Here is an 8,601-nt window from a genome sequence, read left to right as displayed (position 1 = left end):
AGAAAAGCATTAACAAATTTATATTTTATTCTTTAAAAAAGCTAATCCGGTAAAAGCTGACAGCATTTTCTCTATACAAAAGATTTCTTGATATTAGAGAAATAAATAACTATTTTTCGTACGTCTTCACAACGTCGCCTTATGAAAATGACGTATTCAATCTCCAATGTTAAGTATTACGTAAAAAGTGTCTTAATGACGTTATCAAAATTTAATTCATTTGATAGCAAGTTATTCAATTAATACTTTCTTACTTATGTAATAATACAAAAACTTACATATTAAAATATGTAAATATAAAACAGTATCCTATTGAGAAAAAAAAAATGTAAAATCAAACTTATTAGTGAATAATAACAAGCTGAATAACTTAAAATAAATTTATAAAGGTTATATTTATCGTTTAAAATTTGACAAAAACATTAATGTAAACATCATTGGCTATTACAGTTGATATATCAAGTTTTGTTAAAATTCAGAAAGTGATCTGAAAATCTAAATAGTTAACTTAAGTGAATTAAATTTTACAAATTAACTAGAATGGAAGGAGTATATCTTAACTCACTAATTTAAATGTAGAAATGACCCATTTGAATCGATAATTTTCAACTGGGCTACGCTGCTAGCTATTATGAAGTATAATGAATCCGTTGATGAGGGAGGGATATGTCTGATGAATACAAAACACGTTCAGAAATATAGTGATCAGTAAATTATTCGTGTAAAGAAAAATTTAAGCAACTATATTTTTTTCATTAAATTAAATTACTTTTTTATACAATTAAGTAGATAAAGAAACTTGACTTAATTTATTTGTTTATTCTCTTTCCCTCTTCCCTTTTATCATAAAAGCTAGGAATAAATGTAGTGTTTCAGAATATTTATATTATTTTATGTAAATTTAAAATTAAGATTCGATTCTCTTTAAATAATTTACTTTTTTATTTTCTTAAATTTTCTTTACTTTTTTTTATAATATATAAAAAAAAAAAAAATTTAAATGAATATTTAATATTCAAGTAGTAGTCTACAAGTAAAAGTCTGTTATGAGGAAACTACAGTAAGTTTTCTTTATTGTGAATATTTTTACTATTTTTTTGAAATATTTTTTTTAAATATTAAAATGTGACGAAACTTTTTTCTAATTTTTAATTCAAATTTATTAAAATTTAATTTAAAAATATTTATGAAAAATTTCTAAAAAAATATAATTTCTTTATTAAAATTTTAACATATTTTACTTTTATTAATTTAAATTAGACTAATTTGTCATTTAAATAAACATAATGATCAATGATGCTTAGTAATTATCATTGAAATTTTATAAATTTAAAATGAATCAAATGAAAATAAGAAGTGAATAAAAATATAGGCTTACACCAATTTAAAAAGTTACTTTGAAAAACAAAAAGAAATCTTAATTTATTGAGACGAATTGGATAAAGAAATTCAGAAAATCAGACATTAATAAAGCGCAGATATATATCTAGAATTGACAAATTATTTAATTAGATTTTTCATTATTTATAAATGAATTTACATCAATCACATAGAAATCGATCTGAAGAATTTTCAGAGAAAGAGTTTGAAAAAATGTTGAATAACTTAGACTACACCAATAGAAAAAAAAATAGCATTAACTTTTTTCTTTGTTAGATGATAATCTATGGTTTAAGTATATTTTAAAGAGATCCAGAAAGAAAAAAATGACAACATTAAGGAACGAAATCAATTAAATGTATTGTTCTTATTTTTTCATGAGAAATTGTGGAATTTAGGTTTCTTATTTCTCACTTAAAAAATAATCATTTGATAAAATAGAACTCATTATTTTAAAAAAGAATGAGAATAAATTTCAGAATAATAATGACATTCAATATTATTTTTATCTTTTGTTATTTCATTGTATTCATTTTCATTCTCATTCATGAAAATATTCATTTTTTTTTTCATTCTCAAATACTTGGAATGTTCAAACTAAAATAAATGTATACAAAAATATATTATCGATTATCACTATAAAATTTTATTTGTAAAATAATTTACAATTTTTAATAATTTGCATAACGTTAATTTATAACTACATTATTTTTAATTCTCTTATGTTTCTTGGCATTAACATGAAATAATCTTAATATCAGTCTCAAAATTATTTTTCGATTTTTTATTTTTTTAGCATTTTTATTAACAAATTAAATAATTTATAAATATATTATGAATGCAAGCATTGAGAGTAGGACCATTCGATTTTACTGTTGAATTATAAAGTAAGAATTGTTAGATTAATAAATTTTATTTCTATTTTTTTTTTTTTTTTGGTACTATTTTCTAGTTGACAAAAACACACAAAGATTCACTTTAGATTAATCTAATCACTAATTAAAAGTTTTTGATCTTGAATAAAATCTAATATAATGATATTTTCTGCTACAGTAATTCGATATGATTAAGTTTAAAATGTTTAATGCCATAGGAACATAAAGATTAAAATTTTATGTTTTTATGGTTTAATACTAGTTATTTTATTTTATTTACTTTTTGTAGAAATAAAATTACTTATGTAAAAACATGTTTATAAAATGTTCAAATTAAAAATAATAGATATATAAAAATTTAAATTGTTATTAACTATAATTCACTTTATTAAGTTCTAAAATATCAAATCGTTTTCAAAATTTTATTTTCGCTAGAATTATTTTGTACAGGATGATTAAACATCCTGTACAAAATAACTTTGAGTAAGGTTAATTTGATTTAATTCAAAGTACTCTAGGGCCGCCTAATGGACATATGTCGATTAAATTTGGTAAATATGCTAGCTAATCAAGTTATGAAAAATGCATTTCTAGAAATCAAAAATTAGTTCAATATTTTCTCCATTCGGCGAAAATGTGGCGCTTTAAGATCAAAATCATAGAGAATCTGTATATAGAGAGATTGGACAGCTTGGAGCCAAGTTCCAAGTGGAACTTGACTCCAAGCTCATGTTTCTTTCAATGTTTCTTGACTCCAATGCGCCAATTGTTTCCAATGTTTCTTGACTCCAATGCGCAATTGTTTCTTGACTTCAATGCGCAATTGTTTCCAATATTTCTTGACTCCAATGTTTCTTGACTCTTTCAATGTTTCTTGACTCCAAGCGCCATGTTTCTTTCAGTCTTCTATTTGCTTGTATGTTAAACATTGAGTTTATTAACAATTGAGAAAAATTTAAGAATCGAAAAACGTTTTTTCCTTTAAAATAATTATTATCTGTAATTTTTATGTTGAATAATAAAATTGATGTTAGTTGATATAATTCTATAATTGTAAAATTACTCAATGTACTGTACAGTACATAGATTCTGCTTGAACTTTTCGATTTAGCTATAGCAATATTAAATCAGTAAATTATTGTAGATGAGTCTTTTGTCAAAAGGATATTTGTACCGTATTATATATTATAAAAAAGGGTTTAATAGCTAATTGATAAATCTATAAGAATGTAATACTTTATGTTTATTTTAAACATATATAAATTTTATTTTATTAACAAACTTATTAATAAAAAATGATTTAAAAAATTAGTATAGATGCTATATATTATAATTATAACTAGACTCCAGGCAATAAAAATCATGTAACTTATGACTTATACGATTTTCATAATTGTTTATATGATTTTTAGGGCCTAGATATCCTAGCTTTATTTACAATCTATTATTAAATATAAAATACTGTACTATAAAATTAATACTACTGTATATAATTATAATATATTCTATTAATGCTTGAATGTACTGCATTCGGCCGCCAATAAGGATCTGAAGAAGAGTTCTCAATGTAAAACTATCCTAAATAAAGCTAAAAATCCATTTAGTGCACCTGCCATAATATTAAAAAATAAAATGCTTTCTCGCTTCATCAATATTTGTACAGAAGAGAAAATTCTAAAGTGCAGTATGAGAGATATATTAAATTTATAAAAGTGCAATGAATAATTCAATAAACATAAGCAATCTAATTTTTTTTTCTCTAATCAATAAATAAAATATTTTAATGTACAGTACAATTACAATATTTACTGTGTTATTAGCGCCCAAAGAACTCTATAATAAGCTTTCGTTAAACCTAGAATGATTAAAATTTTAAGAAATTTCTAACAACTATTTTGTATTTACAACTTATAGTTTTGTTAAAGCCTGATATAGAATTTAATAACAAATGGTTCTTATTATGTAAGGGTTACAATATCTGAAGATTTAGAATAATTTCCGGTATAAAGAAGTAGAACATGAACAATTTTGTAGATGGTATTATCCATTTCTGATTTAATGCTTAGTTCACTAATTCGATTTCTATTAAGATAACGGATATTGATATTTTTCGTAATAAAACACATTTATTTAATGTAAATATATTACACAAAAACGCAAAAATATATTTAAATTATTGCATTCTTTTCTTACGTGAAAGTATTTGAACACTTCGTTGTGTTTAGAAATGGATATTGGTATTGCTTGACCACATCTGTCAAGTTGGACGAAATATGGCATAGCTGTTCAAACTCTCTCTGTACAAAGTACTTACAAAATGATAAGTTAGTAAAGCAAAACGTTACTTTACTTTTAATCCTACATCATATGTTCAATATGCGAGCAATCTGCGTTGATTATATGTTGAAAGTGTAATTGTCTCTCATTTCTAAGTTAGTCTGGTCTTCAGATAAGGCGAAAACTGTTGTAGCCCGAGCACATTGTTATCTGCAGTAATTTGCATAAAAGTACATCGCTGTACATATTTTTGAAGAGCCATATTTCGCCTAGTGGCGAAAAATTTAAACTAATTTTAGTTTTCCAGGAATCTATTCGCAATTGTTTGAATAAAATATATACGAAGTTTCATCGATATACTGTATGTCGATGAAACTTCGATAGTTTCAGTTTAATTATAACCACACTGTATAATAAAACAATAAAGTTTTTTTTTTTTTTTATAAATTTACGAAGCAAAAAATTTTAGAATTTGAATTTTTTTATTTTGTATGAAGGAAAAATTAATTTTTAAACTAATAAAATAATTTATTTTTTTAATTTTATGACTGAAATTTAATTTTAAATTTACTAAATTGAGTTTTTTTTTATTCCAGTATGCTTTTAATTAACTAATATCACGAAAACAATTTGATAGATCGTGTTTACTGATACGTATTGTTTGTCCTAGCTCGTATTTTTAATTTGTTGTAATTTAAAATTTTATAAAAATTTGAATATTAAATTTTAAATTAATACATATTAACGTTAAAATTCTTCCAAGGCATACGTGTGGAGAAATAAATAAAAATATTAAAATACCTACAATCTTCTTCATTATATTGTTCTATACATACTGTACTACTAATGTATAACGATATGATTAATTTTACGAATTATTTTATATTAAATTAAGCAATTTAACGGATTAATATAACATTTTCGTAAATTAGAAATAAAGAAAGTTGATAAATTATTCAATTTCTAGAAAATTTTATTATGAAAAACTCAATGATATAGTATCTTAAGTGTTGAAAATCAAATTTTAATTATTTTCATAATAAATTTTGTTTATTAATTAAATATTATTCGTATTTAAATATGTATTTTCTATTCAGAATATGCATATTTCAGTGAGCAATGAATATTTTCTAAGGCAATAAATTTTATTTCTTTACATATAATTAAATATTAAGAATGAAAGAATGGCAAGAATCTCAAATTTAGATTATTATGATTCTTCACAGTCAATATTTATTTGTACATATTTAAATAATATTTAATATTAAATACAACTTTCTAGGCAATATAAATTAATATTTTACATCTCTTAAACATTTCATCGAACGTATAATTTATTTTTTCATCTTTCTACGAATTGACATAATGCTTATTAATTAATAATTTGATTAGATAATAATTACTTTTATTGTGAATGTTAATAAATTTATATGATAGAAATCCAGAATTAATAATTTTTAATAATTTTAATTCTTGTTATGATTATAANTACTGTGTCCTATCGATATTGTGTCCTGAAGAAAAATTATCATCCTTATCCTACCAACCCGTTGGATATCAAAACCTTTTTCCTTAAGAATATTTAAAGACATAAAGAGGTATGGAACAAATTTTTGTGAACTCTCTCTCGGTCCTTCGCGTTTCAGGGACTCAGATTTTTCCCTTTGAAATTACTTATTGTAATTAATTAGTTATCGTATCTATGTAGCTAATAAATCATTGTTATCCTGTTAAATTGGTGTCCTCGTTTGCTCGTATATCGCCTGTCATCTTACCGACGCACTCCTCCCTCCGCCACTCGACCTGAACCATTAAAGCCCGTTACAGCGGGAAAAGAATCCTTCCATCCATCCTGACAGTGAAAAGGTTTAACAACCTGTTGCCGGATCAGGAGACCTACACCCTCCCCGGCGGTTCACACTTCCATAAAACACTGAGAAATTCTATAGTTATATTCCATCATTTTCTGCTATTAAAGATTATTTTTCCTCTTCACTTTTAGCTTTAAAATACTTCATAGAAGAAATGTTGCTTCACAATGGATTTTTATCACAAGCACACAATATGTATGAAATTCTCAACCAACAAATCTTATATGCATTTGGAGCTAGAACTATTTAAAATGACTAAGAAAAACCTTTCTCACTTTGTTTTTGGCCATTTAAACACTGAGTACTTAGTGCTTAAATGGCTAGAAACAAAGTGAGAAAGGTTTTGTCTTAGTCACAACAAATCTTCAATTGGAAATTCACATATCCAGTCAAGGAGAAATAGGCTGGTGTTAGATATTGTAAGGAGCAATCTACAACTCACAATTTGCCTCAGCTTATTCCCCTGGTAAATAAAAAGTTTTAGTTTTGATTTCAGTTTAGTTTCATTAAAGGGATACATAACAGCCACATGATACAAGATAATATATCTTGTATATATTAGTCATTTCCTCCAACTTAAAAAACAAAAAATGCTTTTTAGGCTTTTAATTCTTTTTAACAAGGTATAAACATATTACTATTTCAATCATATTACTATGTATAGTTCCTAAATATATAAGATATTCATTATCAAAAATGAAAAATGCTTTTAAATTGTTTAATGCTTTTGACAAGCCTTAGTAATGTAAATGAATGAGTTGTTCATATTTTAACAAAACTTTCACATCCTATTCAAAATATCAAATTTAAAGAAAAAACAAACACAAAGAAAAAATCTTTATTTAATATTCTTAATTCTTTCAGTCTTTTATAATCAGCATTGAGATATATATCACACATTAATTTTTTAAATTGCATTCTATTTTCCATTTCAAATTAAATTTATTAAATTCAAGCACAGATTTCAAATTTTATAAATTTAAAATGAATCAAATGAAAATAAGAAGTGAATAAAAATATAGGCTTACACCAATTTAAAAAGTTACTTTGAAAAACAAAAAGAAATCTTAATTTATTGAGACGAATTGGATAAAGAAATTCAGAAAATCAGACATTAATAAAGCGCAGATATATATCTAGAATTGACAAATTATTTAATTAGATTTTTCATTATTTATAAATGAATTTACATCAATCACATAGAAATCGATCTGAAGAATTTTCAGAGAAAGAGTTTGAAAAAATGTTGAATAACTTAGACTACACCAATAGAAAAAAAAATAGCATTAACTTTTTTCTTTGTTAGATGATAATCTATGGTTTAAGTATATTTTAAAGAGATCCAGAAAGAAAAAAATGACAACATTAAGGAACGAAATCAATTAAATGTATTGTTCTTATTTTTTCATGAGAAATTGTGGAATTTAGGTTTCTTATTTCTCACTTAAAAAATAATCATTTGATAAAATAGAACTCATTATTTTAAAAAAGAATGAGAATAAATTTCAGAATAATAATGACATTCAATATTATTTTTATCTTTTGTTATTTCATTGTATTCATTTTCATTCTCATTCATGAAAATATTCATTTTTTTTTTCATTCTCAAATACTTGGAATGTTCAAACTAAAATAAATGTATACAAAAATATATTATCGATTATCACTATAAAATTTTATTTGTAAAATAATTTACAATTTTTAATAATTTGCATAACGTTAATTTATAACTACATTATTTTTAATTCTCTTATGTTTCTTGGCATTAACATGAAATAATCTTAATATCAGTCTCAAAATTATTTTTCGATTTTTTATTTTTTTAGCATTTTTATTAACAAATTAAATAATTTATAAATATATTATGAATGCAAGCATTGAGAGTAGGACCATTCGATTTTACTGTTGAATTATAAAGTAAGAATTGTTAGATTAATAAATTTTATTTCTATTTTTTTTTTTTTTTTGGTACTATTTTCTAGTTGACAAAAACACACAAAGATTCACTTTAGATTAATCTAATCACTAATTAAAAGTTTTTGATCTTGAATAAAATCTAATATAATGATATTTTCTGCTACAGTAATTCGATATGATTAAGTTTAAAATGTTTAATGCCATAGGAACATAAAGATTAAAATTTTATGTTTTTATGGTTTAATACTAGTTATTTTATTTTATTTACTTTTTGTAGAAAT

The sequence above is a fragment of the Centruroides sculpturatus genome, unplaced genomic scaffold (genome assembly GCF_000671375.1).
Source record: "Centruroides sculpturatus isolate CEXI.00-Female unplaced genomic scaffold, Cexi_2.0 scaffold1382, whole genome shotgun sequence".
NCBI classification, from domain to species: domain Eukaryota; kingdom Metazoa; phylum Arthropoda; class Arachnida; order Scorpiones; family Buthidae; genus Centruroides; species Centruroides sculpturatus.
Note: the sequence above shows the minus strand (reverse complement) of the source record.